The 18,049-nt window shown below is 48.8% G+C and overlaps 1 protein-coding gene across 1 annotated transcript in view; it reads left to right on the top strand.

Moving 5' to 3' along the window:
• The first annotated feature begins 12,268 nt into the window (after positions 1 to 12,268).
• GATA3 (GATA binding protein 3) overlaps positions 12,269 to 18,049 on the top strand; it is a 76,062-nt gene continuing 70,281 nt past the window's right edge. Inside the window, exon 1 of the mRNA XM_077935335.1 lies at positions 12,269 to 12,483. The gene's annotated coding sequence lies outside the window, so the exon portion shown is untranslated. The remainder of the gene's footprint in view (positions 12,484 to 18,049) is intronic.

Below are 18,049 nucleotides of genomic sequence, written 5' to 3'. Positions count from 1 at the left end.
AAAAAAAAAAAAAGGGGGGGGGGGGCTTGCCAGCCTCTGAAGACCCAAACTGCAGGCAAAACAAAGGGCGGGGGGAAGAGGGAGAGGAGGAGAGGGGAGGGGAGAAAGACCGGGAGATGCTCATCAGCTAATTACAACTGCAAATATTATGCAAATGGCGCTTGGCAGCGCAACCGAGGAGGCGAGTTTAAGAGCGGAGATAATGCGAGAAAATGAAACATGCATCCAAGCGCGGGAAAACGTCCAGGAGGATAGGTCCTCTGCGAGTCGCGGTGGGGGGATATTGCCTTTATGGGCTTTGATTAAAGATTATCTAAATTCCATCTAGTTATATTGCACCTGGTATGTACCGCAGAGGATGCAATGCGCACGGGTATCTTGAGAATGCCATACCCATCCATATTTGCAGTACTGTGCATGGCACAGTCCTTAAATAATCGATGCAAAGGGCAACCAAAACCGTAAAGGATCTGGAACATCTCCCCTGTGAGAAATGGTCCAGAGGCTTTTGATTTTAGGGGAGATTTAGGGGGAGACGTGGTCGAGGTGCAAACAATTAGGCATGAGTGGGAGCCTAGTTGCCAATGCCCTGGGGTCCTGAGCGCATGAGCACCCACAAAATTCCCCACGAAGGGGCTGGGCACCCGCAAATTTCGGTGCCACGGCCATGCACGCTGCACTCCTGAGTGGGAGAAAGTGGATAGAGATCAGTTGTTGTTTTCTCTCTCTGATACTAGAGCTTCCCCTAGTTAAACGAAGGGGATTTGCTCCCAGAACGGGTAATGAGGACCACCAGCTAAGGATATCTTTAAAAAACAAGTACAGTGGTACCTCGGGTTACATACGCTTCAGGTTACATACGCTTCAGGTTACAGACTCCGCTAACACAGAAATAGTACCTTGGGTTAAGAACTTTGCTTCAGGATAAGAACAGAAATCGCGTGACGACGGCGCGGCGGCAGCAGGAGGCCCCATTAGCTAAAGTGGTGCTTCAGGTTAAGAACAGTTTCAGGTTAAGAACGGACCTCCGGAACGAATTAAGTACGTAACCAGAGGTACCACTGTAGGCAAATTCATGGAGGCCATGCCAGCCTGCACAGCTCAGTTGGTTAGAGCATGGGTAGGCAAACTAAGGCCCAGGGGCTGGATCCGGCCCAATCGCCTTCTAAATCTGGCCTGCGAACGGTCCGGGAATCAGCATGTTTTTAAATGAGTAGAATGTGCCCTTTTATTTAAAATGCATCTCTGGGTTATTTGTGGGGCATAGGAAATTGTTTTTTTTCTCTCCAAAATATAGTCCGTCCCCCCCCCCACACACAAGGTCTGAGGGACTGTGGACCGGTCCCCTGCTGAAAATGCTTGCTGACCCCTGGGTTAGAGCATGGGGCTGATAATGGCAAGGTTGCGAGTTCGAGCCTCACATTGGGGCAGCTGCACATTCCTGTGTTGCAGAGGGTCCCTTCCAACTCTGTGGCAAGGCTGTCTGTGGTTACAAGCCTGTGGCTGTGTCCCACCTTCGCTGTCACAGAAACATTAGGCCTCTGAATGTCAGCTGCTGGGAAATACTAGTGGAGAGAGATTGCTGTTGCTCTCAGGTGCCACTTCTGAGCTTCCCATTGCCCTATGGCTGGCCACAGTGAGACGAAGATGCTGGACTTGGCGGGCCTTTAGTCTGATCCAGTTATAGGGCTCTGCTAACGCACCATATGGGAACACAGTACAGTGGTACCTCAGGTTACATACGCTTGAGGTTACATAAGCTTCAGGTTACAGACTCCGCTAACCCAGAAATAGTGCTTCAGGTTAAGAACTTTGCTTCAGGATGAGAACAGAAATTGTGCTCCGGCGGCACGGCAGCAGGAGGAGGCCCCATTAGCTAAAGTGGTGTTTCAGGTTAAGAACAGTTTCAGGTTAAGTACGGACCTCCAGAACAAATTACTGTATTTTTTGCTCTATAAGACTCACTTTTTCCCTCCTAAAAAGCAAGGGGAAATGTGTGTGCGTCTTATGGAGCGAATGCAGGCTGCACAGCTATCCCAGAAGCCAGAACAGCAAGAGGGATTTCTGCTTTCACTGCACAGCGATCCCTCTTGCTGTTCTGGCTTCAGAGATTCAGATTTTTTCCCCTCTTGTTTTCCTCCTCCAAAAACTAGGTGCGTCTTGTGATCTGGTGCGTCTTATAGAGCGAAAAATACGGTAAGTACTTAACCTGAGGTACCACTGTATGGAACTGGAAAGGGGGCAGAAACAAATAGCCAGCATGTTAAGGGAATGTAGTAAGGAAATACTGCAGACTATTCTGGTTCTTGTTTGTTTAGAGTTAGGAGACGGCACGAGGGACGTGGTGCTGTGGGTTAAACCACAGAACCTAGGGCTTGCCAATCAGAAGGTCGGTGGTTCAAATCCCCACGATGGGGTGAGCTCCCATTGCTCGGCTCCTGCTCCTGCCAACCTAGCAGTTCGAAAGCACGTCAAAGTGCAAGTAGATAAATAGGTACCACTCCAGCGGGAAGGTAAATGGTGTTTCCGTGCGCTGCTCTGGTTCGCCAGAAGCGGCTTAGTCATGCTGGCCACATGACCCAGAAGCTGTATGCTGGCTCCCTCGGCCAATAAAGCGAGATGAGCGCCGCAACCCCAGAGTCGGCCACGACTAGACCTGATGGTCAGGGGTCCCTTTCCCTTTAGGAGACAGCACAGCTTTTACAAAATTATATATAGTGAAGAGAAAGGAACCTGGCTTCTCCCGATGAAGCTGGATGGTTAGAAGACTCAGGGCAGACAGGAGGAAGTATGTTAATATCTTCAAATAGCGCGAAGTTAAACTATGGAACTCTCTGCTCCAAGATGTGATGAGGGTCACCATCATGGATGACTTTAAAAGGGGGATCTACAGAGTCAGGCGGGGAGAGGCTATCAATACCAGTCATGATAGCTATAGGTTACCTCTGAGTCCAGAGTGAACCTTTAACAATAATTAATAATCATAATAGTTTTATTATTTATACCCTGCCCACCTGTCTGGGTTGCCCCAGCCACTCTGGAAGGCTTCCAACACATATAAAAACATAAAAATTGTAGTTGCTAGGAAATGTGAATGTGGAGAGTGCTGTTGACCCCATGGACTTTGGCTTGATCCGGAGGAGTCACACACAGATGTATACTTCCCTACATACACATACATGCAAGGTATGGATATACAGTCAGGACGTGTGGGTCCAGAATTGGCCTCCACAGTCACTTATGGACTCATTGTTAAAACAGTGTTTATGGAAGACTTTGGCTATGAGTGACCGCCAAAGAAGAACAGTCAGACAACACAATCCTATGCGTGTTGACTCAGCTATGCTGACTGAGAATGTCCCAAGGCTTGCAGTCAATGCTAAGCCCTGCTGATTTCAGTGGGAGAGGTTAAGTCAATAGAGAAATAAACCAAATGTGCTCAATGACACTAGGGTGCCTGGATTTAAGCTGCCCTAGGCCCTGAAGCACATTCACTTGGTAATGAATTCCACTGAAATCAATTGAATTTACTGCCCAATATTTTGAAGCAGGGTGCTAGTCCATATGATTTCAACCATTCGGAATTCACTAGGTTGTGGATGAGGACAATATTCTGAACACATGTGTCAGTACTTGAAATACTTTTGCAAATACTGTAATGGCTTCCCTTGGGATTGTGCGTGTGTGTGTAGGTAACACAATCTATGGATATGTTCCTAAGTAAAATCGAAGATACCGCAGCTTGAATCCATGGTTTTGACTTGAAATTCCTTGGGGAGGAATGTCACAGAACATACTTCCTAGAAAACCTTCAGGGACCAAACACTCCTCGCTCACTTACTTGGGAGCAGCTTCCATTGAGCTCTGCGGATCACCGAAGAATTTATGCTTTTGAATTATGGTGCTGGAGGAGACTCTTGAGAGTCCCATGGCCTGCAAGAAGATCAAACCTCTCCATTCTGAAGGAAATCAGCCCGGAGTGCTCACTGGAAGGACAGATCCTGAAGCTGAGGCTCCAATACTTTGGCCACCTCATGAGAATAGAAGGCGCCCTGGAAAAGACCCTGATGTTGGGAAAGATGTTGGGCACAAGGAGAAGGGGACGACAGAGGACGAGATGGTTGGACAGTGTTCTCGAAGCTACAAACATGAGTCTGACCAAACTGCGGGAGGCAGTGGAAGTCAGGAGTGCCTGGCGTCCTCTGGTCCAGGGGGTCACGAAGAGGCGGACACGACTAAACGACTAAACAACAACAAAACAAGGAAGCAAACAGAAACGATCACCTAGATCCCTCGTGGGTGGGGGAAGAGAGGATCAGCTCAATCTTCCGCTTTGAAAAAGGAGCGTGAGATTATTATCCTCCTTGCCTGTGTGTCTCCCCCCAGCCAGCCCCCTCATCCTTCGAGGAAGCTCTCTCTTTTTTTTCTTTCTTTGATGCTCGCACGCGCGCCTGCTTGGAGAGACAAGGCGCGCGTGGGTTGAAGAGAGCGCTGGGAAGCCTCCAGCAATCAAGCCCATAATGAATCCGATTGGATGCTTTTTAGAAGGGAGCTGGCAAAGGGACGCCGCGCGTTAGGGAGCCTGACACCTTTCCTCTGCCGAGACGGGGGAAGCAAAACACACAGGGCCCCACCGAGGCACCTCTTGCGAGGCTGACATGAGCTTGGGCGCGTTTCAAATGCGCCCCGGCCAATTTAGAACCAGCCTTGATCTGGAGGCGTCAAGGGCAACTCAGGAGGGGGAATCGGAAAGGGCAACGAGCCCGCCGCCCCTCCCTTCCAAAAAAGAGAAAAGGGGGGGGGGAACAACCCCTACCCACCAATTTTGGAACCGAGCCGGGAAATTTCCCCTCGCCCACTCCCCGCCACCGAATTGCAAACGACAAAGATGCTTTTTTAAAAAAGGGAATTCCTGCTGCACGGTTAACCAACGGCACAGAGGAAGTAAATAAGGCATTAGCTTATCGGAGGTGGGCTAAAGATAGGGACGTCGCGATCGCGGGTGGGTGTTAGGAAAATAAAGGTTCCGCCGATTGGTGGTTCCTTTTCAGAGATGTTTGGCCTCGATCCCTCCTCGGGAGTAGGTCTCTCTGAAACCAATGAGGTCTCCAGCAAGTATAACTGCAGCCCTTAGCTAAACACGCCTGCTAGAGAGTAAGCTTCCTCGGGACTTATTCCTGATTAAAGAGGGGTAGGATCCGGCTTCACCAAAGCGGCTTTTCCATTTTTTTTGGGGGGGGGGGTGAGCTGGAGGTCCTCTGAACGTGTCGCTAATTGTCAACAGATTCCAACGCTCTCCCCATCCCACCCTACTTTCCCGATTTGCACGCATATAATTTCAGGGGAATACCTCTTTAAGTCTTGGCAAACGAGAAACAAACACGTCCCCGCGTTCATTTGCATACAAAGCAGCCAAAAGATTTGCTTCAACGAATTTGGGGGGGGGGGGAGAGAGAGAAAGAAGAGGGGAGGGCAGGGGTCCTGAATCATAAACAACAATGAAATCGGTCGTCCAAATGGCGAATCGATTTTTCCCCCTGTTGGTTTTCTGCACGTGTACTTGTGTTTGGGGAGGGGGGTATATGAGGGCGGGAGGGGTTGAATAAGGAAAGGAAAAAGTATATAGACAATCACATTTTTTTATATAAAAAAGATGCAAATTCCCCCTTATCTCGGCTTGGCTCTGTGCTTTCCTATATATAGAGAGAGAGCCAATCGATTTTTTTTTTTGCTTCATATATGTGCGCGGGAGGTGTGTATTTGTGAGGGACTAGTAAAAGGAGAACCCCCCCCAATACATTTATTTTTATTTTTTTTAACAGATGCAAAGTTCATCTTATCTTAACTTGGCTTTGTGATATGTGTGTGTATGTGTGCGCCGCTTCGAACCCCCCTTCCGTAAAGTAAATAATGAAAAATTTAAACCCTTCTCCGTTCTGAGAACATAAGCGAGTCGATTTTGCTAATTTCGTGCTGAAATTGACACATTAATTAAAGAAGCACTGAACATCTCGGTTTGGGGTATATCAGATCTATTTTATATTTTCCCCAATTAAAATTTGTTTTTTTTTTTTTAAAAAAAGGAAGCAGTTTTTGCTGTCCCCAAAAAAGGGGGGAGAGTGGGGAGGTGGGGGAGAGAGAGAAAGAGGGCTCCTTCTTTTTCACAACGTTCCCCATCGCTTTCTGCCATCAGATCCATTGTGATGTATTAGATGCAATAAATTATCCCAAGTAACAAAACATTGGAAGCTGAAAGGTTGATAATCTGGAAACCAGAGATAAGAATTCATTATTCTGAATCATTATGAATCCAGCGTTGCCTCTGACTCCTTTCTTAATCAGCTCCTCTGATCCTGGATATGTGAGCGGCAAAGATAAGGACGAAATCATTTATAATTCTTCACCTCGCCTAATATTTTAAAATAAAGTCAGAGGCAAGGAAACGTCATAAAACACACGCGCCCGCACACGCGCGCACGCTCTCTCTCTCTCTCACACACACACACAGACACGCAGGGGAAAAGATGGCAGGCTCAGAATGAAAAATCACTTCGACGTTACTTGAGCCCAACAGTAAGATTTAATTAACACCGCCGCTCCCACCCACTTAATCGCCACCCTCCCTCGATACAAACGTGCACTTACTTACACGTGTATTGGGAACCGAAATTTTAAATAACACGAGACGTATATTTTTTTTCAAGAGTGGGGATTTTCAAGTGTGCCTTTCTGTTTGTAGGAAATCTATAGCTACCTTCATTTATTCCAAAGGCATTGATTTAAACACACAAGCACACACACATATTTTTTTTTAAAAAAATCCCCCATTTCTTCAATAGCAGACATGTTTTAATTCTAGGTCTAACGGAAATCATTTCTAAAGGCACAGACATAAAAGCAGCGAATCGATGGTGGGAAGAGAGGTAGGGGGAGAATAGTGATAAGGGGGCAGGGATTGTGGCAGAATTTAAAACAATTAAGAGCCTGCGATCCAGTGGGGTAGATTTGTTGAGCGAGCCCCGTTGAAATGAATTCAGTTCCAATGGAACCGAGAACTGGTCCTCGTTCCCCTTCCATCACAGTGCTTGTGATAGCAGTGTGTGTGTGTGTGTGTGTGTGTGTGGCAGGACTGTGGTTACGCTGCTCCGGATCTTTAGCATGGCTCAAAGCCATCACACCAACTATGGCGTTAAATAAGCAGGGAGAGAACATTAGCGATAGGATTTCATCTCGGTTTGTGCTTGAGCATAACACGTGCGTGCGCCGGTTTGGGAAAAAACGTTGCACTCAGTTGGCCCTTTTACAAAGTGAAGGGACCCCTGAAAACTCTTATGGAACGATTGCCATAAGGGGTGGTCCGGCAACGTAGGAAAGGAGGACGACCTCGTTCAGGCGATGGTGGCTGAGCTTACTGGGTGGCGAGAAGGCGAATGCACACGACCACATTTCACGAAGCGAGTGGAGAGAAAGATACCTGGTTCTGGAACAACCGGGGACGCGGTGAAAAACTCAGTGGTGGGCCTGTGTGTGTGTGTGTGTGTGTGTGTAGGACTACCTTTAAGCAATACGCTGGGGATCAGGCCCCTAATCCCCTTCCCATGAACATGCTACACGTGAGAGTTACACGGATTTCCCAGAGTCTCTCCAGTCCAGGCCTAAGGCTCTCGCTCTCCCGTGCCGGCACACTTTCTCAGGAGCCCGTGGTACTGAACTCGGTGGGACTTACCGCCGAGTAAGGGCCTCACACAGAGTCCCAGTCTCAGTGCTCTAGTTAACGGTGGCGCCAGGATCGTGGCTTTTACGCTGGAATCCCACGCGCGCGCTCTCTCGCGCGCCCCCGCATATACACACGTGTGCGTTGCTGTGAAAAAGAGGTCACCCTCAGAAAACACGAATCCTATTCTATGATTTCTAAGCCAATGGTCTACCACAATCAAACATCTACGCTCCAGCCATCCATCTAACTAACTGGCGAGAGGGACTTAAATTGGTCCTCTTTCGGTTTCAAGCCGCGTCAGTAACCTTTGAATCGCCTGCCAAAGCTTTCGGAGGGCTCTCTTTCTGTGCGTGTGAACGGAGAAGGAAAGCCACGTGGCTGCTTTCTGCTAGTACTAAGGGAGAAGCCGATTTTGGTGGGCTCGGTTCGGAGGCTGAGGAAGAACCCCCATTTATTTTGGGGTGGGTGGGAAGGACGGGGGGATGGATGGATGGATGGAGACACCATCAGCCGAATGTGTGTCTCTCCCCAAGCCCTTTCCCAAACTGGGGAAGTACTCGAGGATGTCACAATGAGCGAAATTACGCGTGTCAGTTTCCAGAGCGGGTGGGTTTGCCGAGACAGATAGTAGGCAGCGCCACTGGGGAGGGACGGAGGGAGACTTTCGCCTTATCACCCAAGACATCAACCGATCGCTTTCCTCCTTTCTTCCTTGCTTATCTATTTCCCATATATACCATTAATTTCATTCTCCAGCCGCCACCCCCCGCCATTTTCTTCATGGCACTGTGCTAACCCAGTCTCAGGTTCTCTGTGTTTATGCCCCCCCCCAATTTCTCTGGCGCCCTCCCATTCCCCCAAATTCTCTTCCCTTCTTTCCCTGCAAATCCGCCCTTTGTGCTTACATTTCCAATTTCATTCAGTTTCAAGACCACCCCCTCTGCTTTACCCAACAGCGAGCCACTGATTTGTTTCTGATATTGGCATTCTTATTATTTTTAAAGTTTATGATGATCCGTGAGTGGCATTTTTTTTTTTTTTTTGTTCCAGGCAGACACGCTCAGGCCGCCGCCGCCACCGCCTTCCCTCCCGCCCCCCCCCAAAACGATCTTTAATTTATTACCTTAATTGAATTTGTTTGCTAAAGATAGACGTGGACGTCAGATCGCGTTACCTTTCACCTTAGAAAGGGAGAGTCACTTAAGAAGTAGAGATAGGAAACTCCCCACGTCAACAGAAAAGAAGGGGGGGCGGGGAAGAGGGGACGGCGCGGGGAGAAGATATTTGCTAGGTATAAATGTGCTCATTTTACACCCCCTGATTTAAGATTTCAGCGGAGGTCTGTGAGGGAAGCAGAGAATAAAAGCTCTTTCGACCCTGCAGAGAAACCCCACCTCTTCCGTTAGGGCGAAATATAGGGCGGTATTCAAACCCATTAAAATAATAATAATAATAATAATAATAATAATAATAATAATAATAATAATAATAATAATAATAATAATAATAATGCTTCAGCCTTGTTAAATTAAACCTATAAACTAAAAGGATTCAATTTGCATCCGACTAGCATTGCCAGCTTGCACTGATGCTAAATATAATCCATAGCCCAAAATGGGAAATAAACAATATTAAACTGAGTACTGATTCTATTGGCCAGGACAAAGCCATTGCGAAGAACGAGTTTACCTTTCCCACAAACAAACAAAAACAAGTAAGCCTGGCTGCCTCTTTTGCTTAGTCAATTTCAACCTCTGGCTCTCACGGCCTTGTGGTTTGTGAGTCTTCCCTAAACCCGACCGCCGTTTTCTGGTGTAAACTCAAGCAAATCTGAATACAGTTGGAAAACCAAACTCATGCCGATTGGAAATCGTTATCATTTGACTTGTGGGGTGGGCGGTCGATGCTCTGGATTTATTATGTGGGTCTTTTCCATACGTGTGTGTGTGTGCATCTTTACATCTGCGGAGATTTGGGCAGGATTGCGCAAATGAAAGGAGATGATTGATCGGTGCTCGTGTTTGTGTGTGTGTGAGAGAGAGAGAGAGAGAGAGAGAGAAAGAAAGAAAGAAAGAAAGAAAGAAAGAAAGAAAGAAAGAAAGAAAGAAAGAAAGAAAGAAAGAAAGAAAGAAAGAAAGATTGCTGAGCGGGGAGCAAAGAAGGAAGGCGGCATACCTACAGTGTCCACGCTTTACACGCACGTGGCAAAGGAAAAGTGGATCTTTCCCCCGCGTGTGTGCGAATTCAGAGCACCTACGCGCATCTCAGCAGCCGCACTTCCCACTCCAAATCTTTTGTTCTTCTTTCTCTCATCGGCGATGGTCACGGACAATCTCTCTCCCCCCCCCCCCTTCTTTTGTGAGGCAGGAAAACATAGGCGCAGAAAGAACTTCCAGCCCTTAAACCAGGTGGAAATGAAGGGAGTTGACCGGGCGTTCTGTTGCCCGCGTCCATGCCCGCCTTGATTCAAAGGAATCCATGGAACAGATGGTGGAAGAGAAATTGATCTCTCTGTGCGAGAGAGCGCATGTCTCGCGCATCATTATATCTTTTGTGCAGATTATATGTGCGTGTGCGCGCGCGTGTGTGCACGCGCGTACATACACTAGGTATCTTACCTATATAATTAGATAGATAGATAGATAGATAGATAGATAGATAGATAGATAGATAGATAGATAGATGATAGATAGAAACTTGGAAAATCTTCAAAGATATTAACAGCCTCAGCTTTCGGGGAAATAAAGCTTGTCTTTTCCTAACATGTCATTTCTAGCGAAAAAGTGAAGCTACCTGATTCTTACTTACAAGTAAATGCATTTAACATTGTGTTGAAAGGACACGTTTGCAGCCACCGGAAGGTTTCAGGGACTGAGAAAGACGAGTCCTTCTCCCTCCTCCAATTCTATTAGATTTAAATAGCTATAGCGGTTTGTATATGTCTCTGTGTATCTGTGTAATTTATAGATCCGACAAGGTAAAAATAATAGGGGAACCCAAGGCTCTTTTTAATTTTTTTACGCTCACCATCTTTTCAAACGACCGGCGAGGTGGAGAGAGGGAGGGAGGGAAACGGGAGCCTGGCAAGGTCCTAACAACGGAATCAGGACATCTCTGTCGGTGGAGCAGGGGTTAAATGTGGCCCTGCAGCTTCTAAGGAGCTAGAGGGAGGATTGTTGTGGTCGTTGCTGTTCTGAGTGTATAGTTTGGCCTCGGACAATGGCGAGGGACTTGACGTGGGTTTAGGGGCTGCTGCTGGCGAAAAATACCCCAAACTGCGGCCAGGGATTCCCCGTCGCCGCCTCCGGAGGCATTAATAAGGTAAGAGGCTAAAGCTAAGTTAGAGATAAGACACTGTGTGTGTGTGTGTGTGTGTGTGTGTGTGTGTGTGTGTAAAAGACAGAGCGGGGGGTTTCTCTCCCATCAGTCTCCCCGAGGGGTGCTGCTGTTCCCTTCCAGGCCCTCGATCCACAATCCACTTAAGCCAAACTGGTCCCAATCCTGAAACACCTTAATGCGCGTACGGGTGGGTGATAAAGCGGAACAATGGCATTTGCTCACAAGGGAATGTGTCACAACCCACGCTAAGTCTAATCGATTTCAGTCCAGCTTCTCCAGGGCGCGATTGGTGGACGTGAGCGTGTTTTGTCTCATTCCCCATCGCTGTTATGTCTGGATTCAGGCGCGGGGGCGCGCGCACGCTGGAGGAGAGGGGTCCTTGCTTGCCTCTCTCCTTCTCTCCCCCTCCCCCGCCCCGCAACCCCCCGCATCTGGGCGTTAATTTGGGTGGGAAGAAAGCAAGAGACGTCATAAAACAAACAAACAATCGCGCGCGCAGAGTGATTTCATGCGCCCACCCCGAATATCCCTCCGCCCAGAGAATCTTGCGAGCAGGGGTAGTTGCCTCCAGGGTGCTGGGAACTGGAGCTTTGGTAGGGGCTGAACTACAGTTCCCAGTATCCTTTGGGTAAGGGAACTGTGCTTTTAAAGCTGCGGGGGTGTCTCCGGGTGGATGTTTCCGTGTCAGCTCTCTGCTCCCTAAATGCGCGCATGGTGGCGAGGACCCTCTCTCTCTCCCTCCAGAAAGCGCACGGTGCGCCTTAGATCCAGGTCGACTTTGGTCAATGACAAAAGCTTCCGACGCCAAGCCCCTCTGACGGCCCACACGCTTCGCCCTGCTCCTGGCTCTTTTATTTGTTATTCCCCAAAGCCCCCGCGAGCTTTCTTGGCTACTCCTGCCTGTCTTTGTCAATCCTTCAGGCGACAGCGGCAGGCGGGCCCGGGCCGGGTTGATTCCATGACATCACATGCAGCTCCACTCGATTCCCGAAGAAGCCTCCTCCCCTCCCCCCTCCTCTTCCCACCCCAAACCCCACCTGCGATTCGCGGGGTGGCTGCGTAAAGACCCGCCCGTCCTCTTTTTCTCCCTCCCCTCCCCTCCTGCGTCTCTTTCACTCTTTCTCTGCCCTCTTTCCAACCCGGAAGCGCTCCGCTCGCTCTCTCTCTCTCTCGCAGGGTGGTGAGGAAGAGGAGGAGGAGGGAGGAGGGAGGGAGGAGGAGCAGGGAGGTCAGAGAGATTTGGGCTGGGCGCTTGGAGGATGCGGATCACCCAGATCCCTCGATCTCGGCTTGGCAGCAGCTTCGGCAATGCGCGCGGCCCCGACGGCGGCACCGGCAAGAACCGCGGGTGGACTCGGCTGCTTTTCCTGAGCGCACCTCTCCAGCAGATCGAGAGAAGATAAATCGCTCTCGGCGCTCGTTCCCAGGTCAGTGCAAAAAAAAAGAGAGAGCCATTCCTCAGCTCCCCCTCGGCTTCTCCTCTTTGCGCGGTCTCTGGTTTTCCACGTGGGTCAAGGCGGGGGACCCCGTCGAGAATCTCCTTCACAAGGCTGCACGGAACGGAACGATCCGCAAATAGTGTTTCTCAGGATGCACTTGGATGATATATTTCCACCCCTCCAACATCCTCTCTCTCCCCATCCCTCCTTCCCTCTTCGGTGACCTTGGAAGGGGACTTGGGAAGGTGGGTGAACCGGACTTTCCCCCTGTGAGATCAGATGACCTCTTGCATCTGATTCTCGACAGCCCCGACTCGGCTTGTGGCTAAGCCTCCGGACTGGGGTGGTGCTGGTCCTGGTGGAGCAGGGAGGGTGCTGGGGGGAGCAAGTCCACGCAAAATATCTGAAATCGCCCCTGGTTCTAAGAGAGAGAGAGAATGCAAACGGGAGACGGGCCCGCGTTTCGTAGAAAGCCTGCGGAACGCTCAGGAACCCCACATTTCCTTGGGGGTGAAATGATGGCCGGCAGGTATCTGCAAAGGCAGGCGCGATAACTGGGATGCATAATCTTGCGTGACATCCATCGCGCAGCCCAAGGGGATAATTTCGTCCTTGTATCGAAATAAAATCAAATGGATGCCGGGGGTTTCTTTTTATTTTTTATTTTTTTTTTAAATAGTGTTTATTTAATTGATGCGAGTTTGCTGCTACCCTCCCTTGGGCCTTAGGAAGCGGCGAGCAATTTAAAAACACCGATACATTAATTCAATCAAATAAGGATATACGCTTATTTAACGCCCATAATACCTTCTCTAGCCTATGTCTTCTCATTAGGCTTGGAACATCGAGATAAAGCATCGCCCTTCTAATCTATATGTATCCGTGAAGATGCATATAGAGATTCCATAGAGATGCTTAAGAGATTCCATTGGAGTCTAGCCTAGACCATCGGGGGGGAAATGCTCCCTGTCTCTTGTCAATTTCACTTTCAAGGTCCGCCTTTGTCTGCCTCCATCTTTGCAGTCCCGCCAGTTACTTTCCATCTTCCTTTAATCCGCTGTAAAATCTGCAAGCCGCCTTGCTATCCCTTCCACAATTTATACCTGCCGTGCCCTGCAAATAACGTCTGCGGGCTCGCTCCGATTCAGCTTCCTTCGCTTAGGTTATTCAGTAATTTGGCATCACTAGTTCTCCTTCCTAAAACAATCGGGCAGGCACTCTCAGGATACTGAGCACACCTGCATGTATCAACAATTCCGACTGCACCTTCTTCCAGTTGTAAATATGCAATTGGTTGTTTTTGTTTTTTTAATGGGATCGGAGAAATTAAGCACTGCAGCTGTATTAAAATGCTAGCTCGGGGATATAAATATGCGTAGGAATAGAAACATGGAAGCGAGCGAGGGGAACGGATCCACCAAGAAATTATGCCGGAGAAGGAAACACTTAATCCCAGCCGCTTTCAAAAGGCGCGTCCTCCTTTGCTTAAGTGCCGTGTGGATCCAGAAACAATCGCCCCTTGGCAGGCGCTGCCCGTATCAAAGGCACCCTTTTCTCCGGAGCCGTTTTAGCCTCTGGATTCTGTTGCGCGAGGTATTAAGGGCAGTGTCGCGTTAAGAAAGGAGGGACGGAGCGAGGGACACGAGACCCAGCCACCTGGGGCGTAATGATAACCGCAATTCAATTCGTGGACCTGAAAGGGGAATCTGGAAAGGACCCCTGAAATGTGTCAAGCCGGATTTGCAGAGAGGAGTCTTGTCTGGATACTACAGATCCGAGCTGGGGCGGCGGGAGTGTGGGGCTTGCGGAATTTTACTAAATTCATTTTGAACAGAGCTCGGATCGTTGGAGAATCTCTCTGTGTGTGTTTTGTTCCCTTCGCGAGAAAGGAGAAACAAAGAAGCCTGCATTTTGTTGGCGTAAAAACGCGCGCGGGGAAGACTTTTATCGTAAGCAAGCGGCAAGCGTATTCCTGCGCATTCTCACACCCGCAATTGACAGATCGCTGTTTGAAAATGGGATGGGTGGGTGGGAGAGAGAGGAGATGGCCGTGATGGCGAAATCTTTGCCGGGTCCTGCGTGCAACGCATTTGCTAAAGAGCTCCCTTTGCAAAGCGGTAGGTGTGCGCGTGCGAGACAGAACCGGAGCGGCCCTTTCTATATATATTGTTTTTAATTCGAATCCTTCTCGTTGGTTTCGCTGTGGAAATCCTCGAGACTAATCTGGAACAAGGGGCTCGCGTTGCTGCAGTTCCTCCCCTTAATTCACAGGCTTCCTTAGATCTCTGTGTGAATGGAATAGTTTCTCCTAGCTCTGTCCTGCCCCCTCTCCTTTTTGAAACACCTAGCCTTTTTTTATTTTTCTGCTATGAAAGAAGTGACCCCCACTTCGGCGCGTCCTTGACCGCGGCGCACGCGTGTTTGTTCAGCCCAGTACTCACGAGTCTCTTGACCCTCGCGGGTTTTCGGATTGACCCGGATCGTGAGTGTTGCTGACTTCGAAGGAAGTCAATTAAAAAAAAAAAAAAATCAACGGAATTTCCTCCCACGCAAAAGGCAGAGCGGGGAGTGGAGAGGGGGAGGGAGCCATAAGTATTCTGATACTTTCCTTGGAAGTAAGCTGACTTCAGCAACCAGCCTTCCAGGTAGGTGTGCTTATGATGCATTTGTGGACTTTTGCGGTCGCTAGATCGGAATTCACCGGCGCACGGCGACAGTTCCAGAGAAAGAGGAGACGGTTTCAGGTAGCTGCAGAAGTCCCCCATCTCTGTAGCTTGTTCTCTGGGCATGGATCCGCTTTCCAGGCATCCAGATCACATATTTTTGCCTTTTTCTCTCTTTTGGGGGGTGCCTTTTGGCTTAATACACAATGAGCTTCCATCTGGGCATTTGCTTCGCTTATGGGCGCGCGTCGATCTATATTGCTTTGGGGCAGAATCTGGCGGTTATGTCTTCCTGCGCAAACCCCACAGAAATGAAGGGGAACGATTTCCCGGAGGGTCGTGCGTTTCTTCGTTGCGATGCACTTCATTGTGTTGTGGGGGATGTAGAGGTTCCTGCCAGCTGTGTGTCTGTGTGTGTGTTTTTTTGTGTGTGTGCGTGTGCGCGCGCGGGTCACAGAGATTTAAGCTCTCGAGGTTCTATGAAGTGCGTATTACTCTATGTTTCCACCTTAGCCGTCTTCGCTGGGTTGTGTGTGTGGGTGTCTCCTTGCTATATTCGTCGATGTCGCTTTGAATCGAGTCAGTTTCTCCTCTGGGCAGCGAGAAGCGGCGCGTCTCCATCGCCCGCGCGCGTGTCACTTTCTCCGGGATTTCTCCAAGACTTCCGTGACCCGGTGAGTGTGTGAAAGCACACCTTGCTTAGGCACGCACTTTCGAGAAAAAGATGTGTCTGTGACCCCGCGTGCTAACCGTTCCGCCACACTTCACGACCCAGTTAAACAGGAGCGAGCGCTCAATTCTAGTCCAACCGCTGGAATATGTTATCCAACGGGTTCTGGAGCAGCAGCGTTGCCTGACATTACCCTAGAGAGGCTGTGGATCCGGCGCACAGAGATTTCAATGCAAAGATTATTGTGGCCGCCAATCTACTCCCCCCCCCCCCCGAACCGTCCTGGATCACTGGGCCAATTTTTCGCTTTTGAAGGAAAGCCACCACCGTCTGGTTTTTCTTTCCTTTTCACGTCGGCTTTCCAAAGCCGTTGATCCAAATAGCAATCCGAATGATCAGCTCCCTTTTGCTTCTAGAATTGATGGCGGTAGAAGTGAGCAGCCCCCCCCCCAAAAAAATTGGCTTCAGATGCCAGAAAAAAATGTGTGTGTGGGCGTGCGTGAATTTGCAGTGGCGCAGTGCCGTGGCTGACTACGGCTGACTTCAAACAAGGGGGCTATTCCAGGACAGTGATCACGGCGGTACCCATCACGCCCCCCACCCCACCCAATGCAAGAGGGAAGGTCTTTCCTTTGCTCCTCCTCTCATCGCTCTGTTCAGTTTTCTAAGGAAGCCCCCGAATGAAAAGATAGCCAGAGAGGGAGACCCAGAGGAAAGCAGTGACCTTTCCAAACTGTACACTGGACCATCATCCTATAGATGCGAAATTCCTTAAGGTTTCCAATGAATCATTCTTTAAATTACAGGGCAGCCCGCAATTCGGGATTAGTCGATAACAATCAGGTTCAGTACAAACTGGGCTGTTTTGGCAAGTCTATGAAATCACGTTTTGTTTTGTTTTTAAATGCTTTGTTAGTTGTGGGTATACTACTGACAAAGGTTTGTTCCAGGCTAATGAACCCAACCAAGAGGCTTCATTTAGAGTTTTAAATGGATGCGTGTACAGACACCTACACCCCTCTATGTGCATATGTAGACACACCGAGATATTTCCGAATTGCATTTAGCATGTATATAGTGCTTTAGTATTCAAAGTGTTCATCTACATAAGGAATGAGCAACCTCTGGCCCTGCGGATGTTGTTGGAATGTTTCTAACCAGGCCCAGTTAGCATGGAGCGATGGTCAGGGATGATGGTAGTTGTGGTCCAACAAACATCTGGAGGGCCAAAGGTTCTGCAACTCTGAGCTACTTCCTTAGAACAATCTGCACAACAATCCTCTAGGTGGGCTGGTGCTATCCTGCCCACACTGAGGATAAAAGTGAAGACTGACTTGGTTTACAGGTTTGTTTATTACCTGGGAGATTCATAGCAGGAGCAATATTAGAATCTAGGATTTATTGGCTCAGTCTGTCTATCTTCTCTCTTTCTCATCTGTCTGTCTGTCTGTCTGTCTCTATCTAAATAGCTTAAACAAGCACACCCACCAGAGATTTAGAATAAATTTATTTCAGCTGGTTAACATGGAGACCAGGTATAAGACTAACTTCTCAAGAAGGCCTGAAACCAAGAACCTTGTATCTCATATTGGAGAGAGCTCAGCCTTTCTTCCACATCCATTTCTAGAGAAGAGGCCGATTCAGAAATCGGGAATTCCTTCCTGTCTGTCATCTTTGTGCAGGCCTGGGAAGACCATGTGTTCACTCCACACAAGGTTCATGGGTTCTTATTTACCCTGCGCCACCACCAACCCCCACCTCTCCTCTGTTTTTGACATGACAGGTCTGAACAGCAGAGAAACATCAACAAAAAACTTTGAGGGCTTGGTCCTCCCCCTTCCCCCCAAAAAAACTCTTAGGCCTGGAAAGCTGCCTAAAAGATTAAGCCAAGATTAATTTCTTTGTTCAGTTACAGAAACTTCTTAGAAACCACAGGCCCTTCATGTACTATTCTAGAGGCCAGAGAATGTCTAGGTGTGTGTGGGGGATGGGGGAATCATTAAAAGGTATCATTTTGATTGACACCATGACACCATTCTAAGAGCATTATCTAAGAGCCGACGCATTCATAAACAAATCAATTTCAGGGTTGGGTTCCCGAGCAGGGTCAAAGGGCTGCTCTTAGAGGTACTCAAACCTTGCATTCAAGCAGCCACCGTGTATTCCCCCCCCCCCCCAATGCATTCCTCTTGGCTCCTTTCAAGCTCATAACAACCAGAAA

This window comes from Podarcis muralis, chromosome 10 (assembly GCF_964188315.1).
Source record: "Podarcis muralis chromosome 10, rPodMur119.hap1.1, whole genome shotgun sequence".
Lineage (NCBI taxonomy): Eukaryota > Metazoa > Chordata > Lepidosauria > Squamata > Lacertidae > Podarcis > Podarcis muralis.
Note: the sequence above shows the minus strand (reverse complement) of the source record. Positions and strands in the feature narration are given on the sequence as shown.